Source organism: Pipistrellus hanaki (genome assembly GCF_964339955.1).
Source record: "Pipistrellus hanaki genome assembly, chromosome: 17".
Lineage (NCBI taxonomy): Eukaryota > Metazoa > Chordata > Mammalia > Chiroptera > Vespertilionidae > Pipistrellus > Pipistrellus hanaki.
This window is the reverse complement of record NC_140519.1, coordinates 8,093,781-8,108,405: the sequence shown is the minus strand read 5'-3', so window position 1 is coordinate 8,108,405 and position 14,625 is coordinate 8,093,781.

Genomic DNA, 14,625 nt, shown 5'->3' with positions numbered 1-14,625 from the left:
CTACCTGGCCAGGGCTGGACAGTATTTAGGCAAAGGGATCTGCCAGTCATTCCCCAGGGCCTGGTACCGAGAGAGGGTGGGAGGTGCGAGAGGAGAATGCTGTGGAGGGAGTTTAGTTTGCAGAAGCGCGCAGTGACAAGGTGCTAACCAAACTAGTAAGCCATGTTAAGGAGACTTCTTTTTTAATGTTTTCATTGTGATACAGTACACATAATATAACATTTATTATTTTAAACACTTAAGTGTACAGTTTCTAGGTGTCAAGTACATTCATATTGTTGTGCAACTATTACCAACATTTATTTCCAGAACTCTCTTTATCCTGCAAAACGGAACCTCTATGCCCATTAAACAACAACTCCCCATACCCCCCCCACACCCCACCCAACCGTGGCCAAGCACTAGTCAACTTTCTGTCTTTGTGACTTGACTACATTAAGTACTTCGTATAATTGGAGTCATAACATACAGTATTTGCTTCACTTAACATTACATCTCCAAGGTTCAACCATATTGTGGCATATGTCAGGATACCTTTTCTTTTTAAATCTGAATAATTATGTCATTGTATGTGCCAGTGTACATCACAATTTGTTTGTTCATTTATCTCAGTGATTCCCAAAGTGGTCTATATCGACCCCCAGGGGTCTATGACAACCTGCAAGGGGTCTACGTCAGCGAAAAAAAAATTTGGGGGTCCATGAAATGAAAATGGGGGTCCACGATAGTGAATCTCAACATACACTGATAGTACCTATTTACTTACATCATATTATCTTATAATATAAAAACATATAAATTATTTATAAAAGTACCTATGAAGTAAAAAATTTATTATATATGTTTATAAAATTGTGTAAGTTGTAGGATAAAAACCTGCACATAATGATATACCAGTATCATCTTGTTACAAGCATACGCGCAGTAAACATTCTTGCCAATTTTTGTCTCAAAGCTTCGCGAACTTGCACCGACTTGTTCAATTCGTCACTCTATAAATATGAATGTGAGAAAAATACGTTCATTCATTTCCTGAATCTTGAATAGGAAAGTGCTGAGAAAATATTTAAAAATATATAAACTGGTAGTTTATCATACAAATTATAGTGAATCAGTGTTATTTTGTTTGAGAATGCCGGAGAAAAGTAGGTACATTATTTTTTATTAAATTTTAACACTAACCTTCACTACAGTTAGAAATTTACAAAAAAATCAATATCAGGTAAGTAGGGGGTCTACCCAAAACCGAAAAACATGGCAAGGGGTCTACGGCACAAACAAGTTTGGGAACCTCTGATTTATCTGTTCATGACATGAGTTGCTTCACCTTTTTAGATATTGTGGATCTGCTGATATGAATATGGGTGCACAAATATCTCTTCTAAACTGTGCTTTCATTTTCTGAGATATATTATACTAGTATATGAAGAAGTATGATACCTGGATCACATGGTAATTCGTTTTTAACTTTTTTAGAAACAGACATACTATTTTCCATTGCAGGTGCATCATTTTACATTCTTGCCAACAGTGCACAAGTATTCCAATTGCCTCACATCTGCCAGCACCTGTTATAAGAATTAGACTTATCAAGAGAAAGTCTTTGAAATACTTTTTAAATTTCCAATGCAGAGAGTTGAGTTAACCATATTCTCCATTCTCAGCATTAGCCCCTAAAATCATTACATTTTATTGACTCCAATACCGTATTGGCTTTCCTTTCAAAGGCAATGTCTTCAAATGTATTTCTTCTTATTCAAGGTGTTTTGTAGTCTTATGCACATGTATTCTACTTTATGTAAATGGATGTTATAATTTATCTTATTACATTTCCTGTCCTTTTAACCAAGTACTGTTTTTCAGACAGTCCATGTCACTACACATACATCAAGTCCATTGCTTCTAACCTGCACCACATCCCATCTACCCCCAGGTTTTCTAGCTCCCTACCCACACATACCAAGCTGCAATGAACATCTTCAGACTGCCCCTTCAATGACCTGGGGATTTCCAAGGAGCCCATAGCTGGTGACAGACCATCCCATACTAGATCTGGTTCAAGGGGCCCAGGTTCTGTCCAGAATGGCTGTCCAGCTTGCACACCCACTATCAGTGGGTGAGGGTTCCCACGAGGAGGGAGCTGTGGTAAGAAATCACATTGGAGGAAAATCTGAGCTTGCAAAACAGATTCAAATTTAGACTTCAGTTTCTGAATAGTGGAGTCATTGAAGGATTTTAACAACATTCTTAAAGAAGGAAAATGATCCTAACTTTCATTTTCCAAATAATACTTAGGCGATACCTTTCTTCTTATCCAAAAATCTATTGAAAATTAGAATTAACCAAGAAGGTCAAACTTCAGAGATGAAGTTCTCTGTCCCATACTCCCCACACCCTCGCCTCACACTTTGAAGCTTATGAAACTTTAAAAAATACATGTCAAGGACTCAACAAGATGGCGGCATAGGGCAGACACCCGAATGCAGCCTACCACAACAAGTTTGAATTTAGAACTGAAAAACAGGGGAAACATCACCCTGAGGTGCCGGACCGCTGGCTGAGGAGAGGCTCTACCATCTGGGAAGGAGAGAGAAGGCGCGCTGAACCTCAGGAACTGTGAAGGTGCGGAGAACTGTGCGCTCGAAAAGGCGGCCGCAGAGTTCGCTGCCGGCTGGCTTGCGGAGAGGGCGGGCCGAGTTCGCTACCGGCTTACTCCCTGTGCGCGGAGAGGGTGGACAGCTAATGCGCGGCTGCTTTCTTGTTCAGGAGGAAACCAAAACCACCCTATTGCGCTGATAGACGGCCCCAGATAGGGAGAGGCCAGACTGTCGGGCAGTGGGCAGAGATCTCTCAGAGGTGTGTGAAGCCAGCGGCCATTACTGTGGGACTCAGAAACCAGACCCTCGTAGGGAGGGGCTGAATAAAGCTTGTCTGCACCACCCGAGACTACGCCCCATCCAAGCGGAGCACAGAAGCCCTTCCAGTGGCTAGCTTTCTTGTTCGCTGCCAATAGGACTCTCCTAGGGAGGGGCAGACAGGAATCTAAAGCTTGTCTGCGCCTATACCAAAGAGGTGTGTGCACCTGCAACCAATTGTGCGGGATTCAACAAAGCTTGTCTGTGCCACCCCGAGACTCCACCCATCCAAGTGGAATACAGAAACCCTCCTAGCTGAGGCACCTCTGATCCTCATAGCCAATTGGCTTGGAGATCAACGCTTCCCAGTGATACCAACAACAAGCAAGACTTAACAACAAGACTGCACACACAGCCCACAAAGGGCTACACCAAGACTGTCCACCTCAGGTAACTGGGAGGCTGACTCACTGAAACATATAGGACACCTTAGCACACAAAGCCACCCTACCAACTAAGGGAAGCTGTGAAAATGCCAAGACAAGGAAATAGAGCACAAACAAAAGAAATGGAGGAGAAGAAGAGACAGGATATAGAGATCAAAACCACGATTATAAGGTTTTTCAAGAATTTCCTAGAAAAGGTCGACAAGACCTATGAGGAGATGAAAAGGGATCAACAAGAACTCATAAGGGATCAACAAGAACTAATAAGGGATCAACAAGAAATAAAGAATATATTGTCTGAAATAAAAAATATTATACAGAATCCTAAAAACAGAATGGAAGATCGCAAGAATCAAGTCAAAGATTTGGAACATAAAGAGCCAGAAGACACTCCTCCGCAGAAGCAAGAAGACAAGAGAATCCAGAAAGTTGAAGATAATGTAAGAAACCTCTGGGACAACTTCAAGCGAACCAACATCAGAATTATGGGGGTCCCAGAAGATGAGAGAGAGCAAGATATTGAAAACATACTGAAAGAAATAGTGACAGAAAACTTCCCCCACCTGGTGAAGGAATTAGACTTACAAGTCCAGGAAGCACACAGAACTCCAAACAAAAAGGAATCCAAAGAAGACCACACCAAGACACATCATAATTAAAATTTCAAGAGCAAAAGACAAAGAGAGAATATTAAAAGCAGCAAGAGCAAAGCAGGTAGTTACCTATAATGGAGCACCCATACAATTGTCAGCTGATTTCTCAACAGAAACCATGCAGGCCAGACGGGAATGGCAAGAAATATTCAAGGTGATGAATAACAAGAACCTACAGCCAAAAATAATCTACCCAGCAAAGCTATCACTCAGAATCGAAGGCCAGATAAAGAGCTTCACTAATAAAAAAAAAAAAAAGCTAAAGGAGTTCATCACCACCAAACCAGAATTATATGAATTGCTGAAGGGGGTTCTTTCGGAAGAGAAAGTAAATAAAGATAAAAACTATGAACAACAAATACGTAACTATCAACAAGTGAATCTAAAAACCAAGGGAATTAAAAAAAAAATCTGGTGAATATAATAGAATCAGAGGTATGGTAGGGGAGTGGACTAACGATTCTCAGGGAACAGGGGGATAGGGGGGCGTGGGAAGAGACTGAACATAAACTGTGCACCTATGGATGAGGACAATGGGGGTGGGGAAAGGGCAGAGGGTGGGGTGGGAACCTGGTGGAGGAGAGCAATGGAGGGTGGGAAGGGGGGGAATGAGGAACATTTATAATAACATGAACAATAAAGATTCATTTAAAGAAAAAAAAATACATGTCAAATTTAAATTCTAATAAGAAAGTATAGTTGAGGCAAGGATTAGGTGATTTCACCACACTGGTGTGACATTCAGTCTTATGTTGTTGTAACCTGTACTCTCATAATCGAGTATACACTTAAAACTGTATATTGAATGGGGAAATTAATCGAAGATGAAGAGTGGAGTTAAGTTCTAGACAGAGGTGAAGTCTTCTAAGTAGATGCTGTAATAGGAGCCACTATAAAACAGGAGGTCAGAAGGCATCCCTCCTGGGGCTCCCTCTAAACCTACTATCAACATCATAAAAGGGAACTTTTTAAAAAATATATTTTTTATTGATTTTAGAGAGGAAGGGAGAGGGAGAGAGATATAGAAATACCAATGATGAAAGAGAATCATTAATGGTTGCCTCCTCCACGCCCCCTACTGGGGGTCGAGCCCACAATCCAGGCATGTGCCCTTGACTGGAATCAAACCCTGGACCCTTTAGCTCGCAGGCTGATGCTCTGTCCACTGAACCAAACCAGCTAGGACCATAGAAGGGAACTTTGCAAGGCAGAGGAACATAGCAGTACAAGAAGACACCCAAGACAGTGGCACTCTCCTGAGTCACATAGCATAAGGATTAAGGATACATAAATTATATATAAACTAGAAATTAAAACTCTAGATCTCTTACTTACACACTTAGCTCTCTAAACCCTGGTTTGATTTTTCCATAAAATGGTAACAATAACAAACTCTACTTCTCTTTGTTCAAAGGACTCACTTATTTTTGTTCCAGGCATTGCTCTAAGTATAAGGAGATTCAGCAATGAGCAAGTCAGACCTGATTTCTATTATCAGGAAGCTTATACCCTACTGGGAAGTGATGGTGACAATAAAAATTTTATAAATATATTTAAAAAAAATAACTCCAGCCAAAACCAGTTTGGCTCAGCGGTAGAGCGTCGGTCTGCGGACTGAGGGGTCCCAGGTACAATTCCGGTCAGGGGTATGTACATTGGTTGCGGGCACATCCCCGGTAGGGGGTGTGCAAGAGGCATCTGGTTGATGTTTCTCTCTCATCGACGTTTCTGGCTCTCTATCTCTCTCCTTTCCTCTCTGTAAGAAAAATCAATAAAATATATTTTTTAAATAATAATAATAATAATAATAATAATAAATAACTCTAGCTATGGTAACCCAGATGTTAGCTGAGGATTCCCAACTCCTTAAGATCTAGACAATATTATTATCTACCTCTTTTCTGAGCCCTATGGAGAAAATCCAGTGATTGCTCAATTTTTTTTTGCAAACCAATTTTCAGGAACTTACTTCTCAGATTTATCTCTGCCTCCTATTTCCTACCTTCTCTGAATTTTTTTCTACACATGTTACATCAGCAAAGTCTTTCCTTGCTTTACGCATGTACATAATCACAGCAGTGGCATAAGGGTTTATTGAGGAATTTAGAGCTATGGATGTGGCCTCATGGAGAATCAATGCAAAACTTTAAAAGTTACTTTAGTTGTATGTGTTTGTTATGTTCCTTCTGACCCTGGGCCATGTGGCTCAGTTTCTCCTTCAGTGAACCCCCAATTCTCTATTCTCTGTTCTCCTTCAACCCTCAACACCATGTACCTTCTCTCATCCTTCTGGTGAAACAAGTCCCATCAAGCTCCCCAGTGCTGCCCAGCACTGAATTCAATGGGTGGTAGTCCTCTCCCTCGTCTCCCTTTGACCTTCCAAAGCTTCCACACTTTCCTCTCCAAATGCTATTTTCTCTTGGCTTGTGTGCCTCATCACTCTCTGCCAATTCTGCACTTGACTCTTTGAAGCTCACGCTTCAAAATGTGGGATTTCTTGAAGGATTGGCCCCAGGCCCACTTTTTCTCTCACTTTATGCACCAGAGGTCAAAAAAGCTTTAAAAGCCAGATAGCTAATATTGTAAGCGTTGTAGACTATAGGGTTATGTTGCAACTGCTGAATTCTGCCAATGTAGCACAAAAGCAGCTATACAAGGTTTTTAAGCTCACAAGCATGACAGTGTTCCAATAAATCTTTATTTGCAGAAGCAGGTGGCTGGCTAGATTTGGCCAACTACTATAGAAATTTGTGGTTTCTACTAGGTTTCTCTTCTGAGTTCCAGACCCATTTTTGTCTCTTTAGATAAATGAAATGCTCCTCAACTCAACATCCTCACATGGACCTCATGGCCTTTCCACTGTTCACTCATCCCCTTTCTGTTTTCTACCTCAGAAATGATACACCCTTCTGGAGTCCTTCTGGACACCTCCTTCACCCTCAACCTCCATATTTAAATCCATTTAATTCTCTGCACAATACATGCGTGCCTGACTTTGCTGCCCTGAAGATGAAAGGATTTGGGATCACAGTGAGGAGTGATGTGTCAGGCCTTCCTTCCCATAAAATGATTCCAGCTCCTAAATCACCCCCGTTGCTCCATTCTCTCAGAGCAAATGATTTAAACTATCTTAAGTGGAGAGCGATTTCATTATCTGAACAAAGGAATTCACTCAAAATAAATAAAAGAGAGAATTCTCTTAAGTAACTTTTGAGTTTAAAGAGAAGCTTACCTATTTACATATAAGTTGAACATCAAAATACTGTAGTTTATGTCCCCACCTATACTCTATGTTCATAAATAGGATTCCATTAAGCAGCATCCTTCTGAGGCGCTAATATTGAGGGGTGTCCTATTTAGCATCCTCTTAAAATTTAGGTAAAGTTCCCCATCTGGCAGATGACACATGCAATATAGGCGGCATTACAGGGTGCTGGAGTTGACTGCATGAGGGAGCTATCTTTTCTGATGCTCCCCAACCTATTCTTGCTGAAAAAGGCAGGAAACCAAGAATCAAAAAATACCCACTCTTTCAAAGCTTCTTGTTTCCTCCTCAGTAGAGAGTTGGAAAATAAGCAACTCAGCTTCGCCCAAAGACTACAGAAGGATACCTACGCCAGGCCCTACTGTCCCACCAATGTGGCCATAGAGAATGCCGGAGAATACTGGGAAGGAAAGGAGGGAATTCTCAACCTTGGACCAGAGCTGGGCTGCAGACTACTGAAATCTGTGTGTCTCAACAAGTCCCAAGAAAAAAAATTCCTGGAAGCTGACAAGGCAGCAAGTGAAAACAAAAGATTCTAATTTGTAGGAAACAGGACATAATGTAGAGAAATTTGTTTTGTTTGGGGAGAAAAAATAAACAATAGACCATTGGACTCAGGTCAGGATTGCACAACAGCCTTTCCCCAGAACTGAGAGCAGATAAAGAAGGTAGTGTGGCAGAGACATGTATTAAAAAATAACTATTTTGAAAAAACATTGTCTTAAACCCAATATGGCTTCTTTCTTGGAACAAGATAGCATCTTCATGAACAGACTGACCAAATCCTTTATGGTGAAAATTCCCAAGCCTGTAAGAGAGAGCTCTCTGGTTTCTTTATGCAGATCTCTGACAGAAGGCTGGTGCTTCTAAATGATGCATACTGCTATCTTCTCTCAGTAGATTGCCTCACTGAGTGAGTCATTCTGCAAGTTTACATTTGACTTTGTAATCTGTAGGCCAAACCCCGAGTCAGAGCAACTTCAGATATATCAGCCTCACTCAGAAGACCTAAGCCATTTCCCACTCACTTTCAGATCAGCTCAATGGCTACCAGGTTGTTGTATTTAAAACACACACACACACACACACACACACACACACACACACACACACTTTCTATATGCTTTGAGTTCAATATTTATACAAATGCATTTTTGCTAGCAGTAATTCATTGAATGTTTCTTGAATGCATTTACCAACTACCAAGAGGGCTTAGAACTGTAACTGCCAGAAGAGCTTTGTGCCACTTCATGTGGTTTGTTCCTGGGTGTTTTCAGAAGTGGAGTAAGCCTCCTCATTGGGTGAATTCTCTCCTATTTTATCTTACTTGACCCTCTTCTACAGGATGGCCAGAAGGGATTTCCCAACAGGGGCCACTGCAGCAGGAGATCCTTAGAAACTGAACAACTCATCAATGCTTCCTTGGAAGAGTTTGTTCCTTAAATGTACATCTATCTTTATTCCAAAGTCTTGCCATAATATTGGCCATGTTCAATATGAAGTCCAGTAGAGCATGAACCATCTGACCTGTCTTATAGAAGTATATAAATGAAGCTGTCACATAAGAAAATGATTTATGCAGTTTTCCACAGCAGTTCCACAGAAATTGGGATAGAGGGTTATGAGATTTACAGTGATAGCTAATTATCATGGTAAGAGAGTTGGAGGGTTTCCATGCCATTATATAGTCATATATTAGTGCAAGCAAAATACATATATGTAATCAAACTTCAGTTCTGGAATGTCTCCCATCTCAAACAATTTGCTCCTCAACCTGACAACCATTTCGTGCTGATACCTGTATGATCAGGCACATTCTTTCAGATGGCAAAGGAGGGAATGAAAGAGTATGAGTCAGTTTACTGCTAAACCTCACATTATTAACATCTCAGGAAATTGTGCTGTGAATATTTTCGTGTTTTACTGTATATTTTATATAGTTTATTTCCTTCTTGTTAGATTTTCATTTACATTTCATGTCTTTTTTGTTTTAAAGTGTTTATTTATAAATTAACAGTACATTAGACATGTACTGTATATAAGAAAGGTTAAAACGGGGAATCATTTGGGGGTCTGGAATGGATTAATTCAATTTACATTATTTCTAATGAGAAAAAAAATATTCTGTCTTTGAAGAGCCTTCTGGAACAAATTAAGTTCAAGAACCGAGGTTCCTGTATATATATATTGAGATATAATTTACATACCATATAATTCACCCATTTAAAGTGCATAGTTTAATAATTTTTAGTATATTCATAGGGTCTTGTGACCAGAACTGCAATCTATTTTAGAATACTTTCGTGGCTCCAGAAGAAAACTAGTGCCCATTAGCAGCCATTCCCATTTTCAGCCAACCACTCCTGCCCTAGGCAGCCACTAATCTACTTTCTGTCTCTACAGATTCTAGGCAAATTTCTAATATGCCTGGGCCACAGTTTCTCCACCTGCAAAGGAAGAGATAGGTGCATGCTGGAAAAACTGTCAAAAATCTCTATCTCTTTAAGGCTCCTACAGATCATCCAGAGATGAAAGCCTGGTCCAGCCCACACTTAAAGAAGGAGAACATAGGCGTGTGTGTGTGTGTGTGTGTGTGTGTGTGTGTGTGTGTGTGATCATGTTACATGCAAATAGGGATAGTTTTACTTCTTCCTCTTTAATGTGGTCATCTTTAATTTTTGCCTAATTGCTCTGACTAGAATTTCCAAAAGTATGTTAAATAGCAGTGACAAAAATGTACATTGTTGTAGTGTTCTTAATCTTAAGGGGAAAGCTTCCAGTCTTTCACCATTGAGTGTGGAGCTAGTTCCTGGTTTTTCATAAATGTTCTTTATAACGTGGAGGAAGTTTCCATACATTCCTATTTTGGTAAGGATATTTATCATGAAAGAATGTTGAATTGTGTGCTTTATTCATTTTGTTAATATCAGCCTTTTGAAATGAAGAGTCAAGTCCATTTGCATTTAATGCAATTAAATGTAGGGAAGGAAAGACTAATTAACACAAAAGAACATCTTTATGACATTTTCAGATTTGTCTTTTTTTTACATTTTATTCCTCATTTCTTCCACAACTGTGTATCTTTATATTTAGTTGATTTTTTTTTTTGGAATGAACCATTTTGGTCCCTTCTTATCTTTAAACACTCTGCTCCTATATAATCCTATCCCCATCTGTTTGTGATGTTGTTGTCACAAATTACATTTGTACACATTGTGTGCCCAATAACATATTTTTTATTATTTTTGTGCATTTGTCTTTGAAATCATGTAGTAAATAAAAAGTGGAGTTTAAAACCAAAAATGCAATTATATTGGCTTTTATACTTACCTATATAGTTAACTTTCCTGGCAATCTTCACCTATTCATATGGTTTCAAGTTATTGTCTAGACTCACTTTATTTAATTCCCTTAATTATTTTTTGTAGGGCAAGTCTGGTAACAAATTTCCTCAGCTATTGTTTATTTGGGAATGTCTTAATTTTAACCACATTTTTTGAAGGATAGTTTTACCAGATATGGAATTCCTGGTTGACCATGTTTTCTTTCATGTTTTAAATGCACCATCCCACTGCCTCTGTCCTCCATAGTTTATGATGATAGATGGGTTGTAAATATAATTGAGGATTGCTTGTTTGTGATGAGTCACCTCTCTTCTGCTTTCAAGATTCTTTCCTTGTCTTTGGCTTTTAACAATTATGTAATGTCTCAAGGTAGATCTCTTTGAATTTTTCTTACTTAAAGTATGTAGAGCCTTTTGATTTTCTAAATCCATCTCTTTACTTCTATTTGGGAAATTTTTCAGCCATTATTTTTCAAATATTTATTTGACCCCTTGTTCTAGTTCTCTTCTCTTTCTGGGAGTTCCATAATGCATACATTGGCTTGTTTAATATTATTTCAAAAGTCCCTTAGGCTCTATTTACTTTTCTTCTTTTAACTCATAGAATATATAATTTAATTGTCCTTTCTTAAATTTTTCTGAATCTTTCTTCTGTCTGTTCAAATCTTATGTTAAAATCCTCCAGTGAGTTTTTCATTTCAATTATTATACTATTTTTAATTCCAGAATTTTTATTACTTCTACTTAGTTTCTTTTTAATAATTCCTATCTGTTTTTCTTAAGTTATTTGACCATGGTTTCCATTAGTTCTTTAAACATATTTAAAACAGATGACTTAAATTTTTGTCTAATAACATGAATGTCTAAGCTTTCTCAGGAAGATTAATGTCCATTTATTTTGTTCCTTTCAATGAGCCACACTTTCCTATATTTTTGTATGTTTGTGATTTCTTGTTTAAAATTGAATGTTTAAATATTATAATGTGGCTACTCTGGAAATCATATTCTCTTCCTCAAGATTCGCTGTTTTTGATTTGAAGAGTATAGTCATCCATTTGTGTAGTGACTTTACCAAACTAATTTTTCAAAGACTATATTCCTTGTCATGTGTGGTCACTGAAGGCTTTGTTTCTATAGCTTGCTTGCAGGTTTCCTTGCCAAGAGTTAAAAAAAAACACACACACACACAAAACAAAAAGTCTATTAATATTTTAAGGTTGACAATTTACTGAGAATTCCTTTAACAGTTAGCAGATACTTTTGCAATACTGCTTTAGCCTTTATTTTGTACTTGAATTAAGCCTGTAGATCATCCAGAGATGAAAGCCTGAAGTTTTCACATATATTTTCTGTACATATGTCTTGCCCTGGTCTTTCATGCTGCTTTATAAATTCCCTAGAACATATCAGTACTTTTAAATGCCCTAATTTCACAAAGAAACTCTCTCTGGCTTTCCCTCAAAGCATTTAGGTAGGTTATTGTACATCTCAAACACAATCTTTTACTCAGGAGGCTGTAGGTTACTTGTCTTCAAGAAATGCCTACCACTTTCCCAACCTCGATGATTTCTGAGTTAGGTGAATCAGAAACAAGTACCTAGTGTCAGTCATCTAGGTAACCCCCAGAAAAGTGAGAAGAGACAAACACTATAATCTGCAGGGACCAGGATTCCACTCTGGGAGTTTAGGCTGCCTTCTTTAAAATCACTCTCAACCATAAAGGGGTGGGATAAGGCTACAAAATAATGCCACAAAGATTAAATACCATTTCAAAATCAAATCTTCCTTAACTCAGCAGCTTTTTGGTTGCTATGAATTTTTGACTATTTTTTAGAGTTCTGAAAAAGTTGGTTCTGACAGTTCTGCTCATTTTCTCACAGTTCTATAAAAGGACAATAGCTTCCTACTGTGCCATTTTGCTGACTTGCCCTGCTAAAGGAAAAAAATTTTATAAGAGAGCTTTTCACCAGTGAGAGAGGAGGTGCTATGATATTCCATCCACTTCCCAAGACACACGTTCATCAAGCCAAATGAAGTTGTTTCACAAGCCCAGTGATATCTACGGGGCCTGTCATAGGTTAGGAACTGAATGGGTGTGCCTGCTTTTCACTGGAAAAGTCTAACCATGAGGTCTACAAAAGCTGTCCCAATGGCAGAGCAAGGAGAGCAAGTTGCAGCAGGAGTTGCATTCCCACCAGTCACAGCCCATGTCACCAGGAGCCAGATTCTACAGTGCAGAGGTAGCTGAGCTTAAGCTCTCTTGAAAAGTTCCTAACCTAAGAGAATTAGAGAGAAAGGCAAACCTCCAGAAAGAGTCTAGGTGGAGTGTACTGTTGGAGCTGAAATCAAGAGGAAATCAAAGTGGTCAGCTCAACCAGATAAGTGTGTCAGGAAATATCTTAAGTCTTAAGTTCCCCTTTTAAATGAATGTTTTCTAAAGAATCCACTGGAGAATTTATTTTTTTAAAAAGCCACCATCTGGGCACCTGGAGAGGGAACCAATGTCAAATAAAAGTTATACTAGGCAAATGAGATCTTCCTAACACAAAGTCTCCCCCTTTTCTGGCCATCACTCCTGAGGAGAAAAAAGAACAGATAAATGTTCTGCTTCCCCAATACCTGGTCCCAAGCCTGGATCACGACCGAGATGGTGTTAGGGCAGGGAATGGGACCTACTTCAAAGTTGATGAGAGATTAAACTTTTTATTTAACTTAAGCTGAACTTTTAATATCCGAAAGTGAAAAAGAAAGCTATGCACTCTGCTCAAGATCTCATCCAAGGACAATGAAGGAAGCTTCAGCTGGATTAATTAAAAACAGTGTTATTTCCTGCTTTGTGTGTTTCCAAGCCAAGTTAATTCAATATATGGATGACACATAATTAGAAGATGAGTGACAGAAAAAAGAAGGGCAGGAGAAAACAGGAAGTCAGATTCAAACAGACTAAACCCGTTGCCCTATTTTATAAAACAAAAAGAATTGGGGGCAAAAAATTAAATTAAAATTTTAGCATCACACACAAATGCATTAAAAATTTAGAGTTGAGCCCTAACTGAGCGTCGGCCTGCGGACTGAAGGGTCCTGGGTTCGATTCCAGTCAAAGGCATGTACTTTGGTTTCGAACCCATCCCCAGTAGGGGTTGTGCAGGAGGCAGCTGATCAATGTTTTCCTCTAATCAATGTTTCTAACTCTCTATCCTTCTCCCTTCCTCTCTGTAAAAATCAATAAAATATTAAAAAACAAAAAACTTAGAGTTGAATTGTGTTCTCTAGCACTGCCTTCCCTGCCTTGTTATGAAAGGTGTGAGGGAAGAGTGCGAACACCAGCCCATACGATCCCAGGCTCCTCTCCAGAGAAAGCCCCTCTTCACTCTCAGGCCTATGAAATGATCAGGGCAGAGAAGACCCTTGGAGGACTGGTGCTGGTAGTGCTGGGAGCCCGGGAAGGGTGTGCCCTGGCCCAAGAAGTGTGTGGGAAACCATGTGCTCCTTGATGGTTTCTTTAAAAGTAATGCCAGGGAAGCTTCAGCAAATGTCTCTGAGTGTTATGAGCCAACTCTAATACTCAACACAAAATCTAAAAAGGGGAGGTGAGAAAAGGAAGCTTGAAGTTCACTGGAGTAAGACAAGGCTTGAACCAACTTTGTATCCATAACTCTGCAAACACCATCTGGAAATGGGTGAAGTGAGGGAGCGACCCTTGTCCCCCTGTCTCAGAGCTCCAGCTCACAGAACAGCAGGGGACACCCAGCAGAGGGTGCGTGTCTCCTTCTCAGGCAGATCCTGTTTAACCTGGTTAGGACTTGCTGTACATTTGGTTGATGTCTTTTTGGTAATAAAATTGAAATCATTTATTTTCTTGGCTGCTTCATAAAATGTTCTATGAATTTATTCTAAAGAAGAAAAGGGGAAAAGGGTAATAAATGTGGTGTTGGTGTTTCAATTGTGGTTTTTATTTCCATAAACCTTAGATTACAAGAATGCATGAGATATTTAGACAAATCTTTCCACAATTCCTGTGGCCTTTGGGAGCATAGCATTTGCATGACTTCACCCCCGTGGC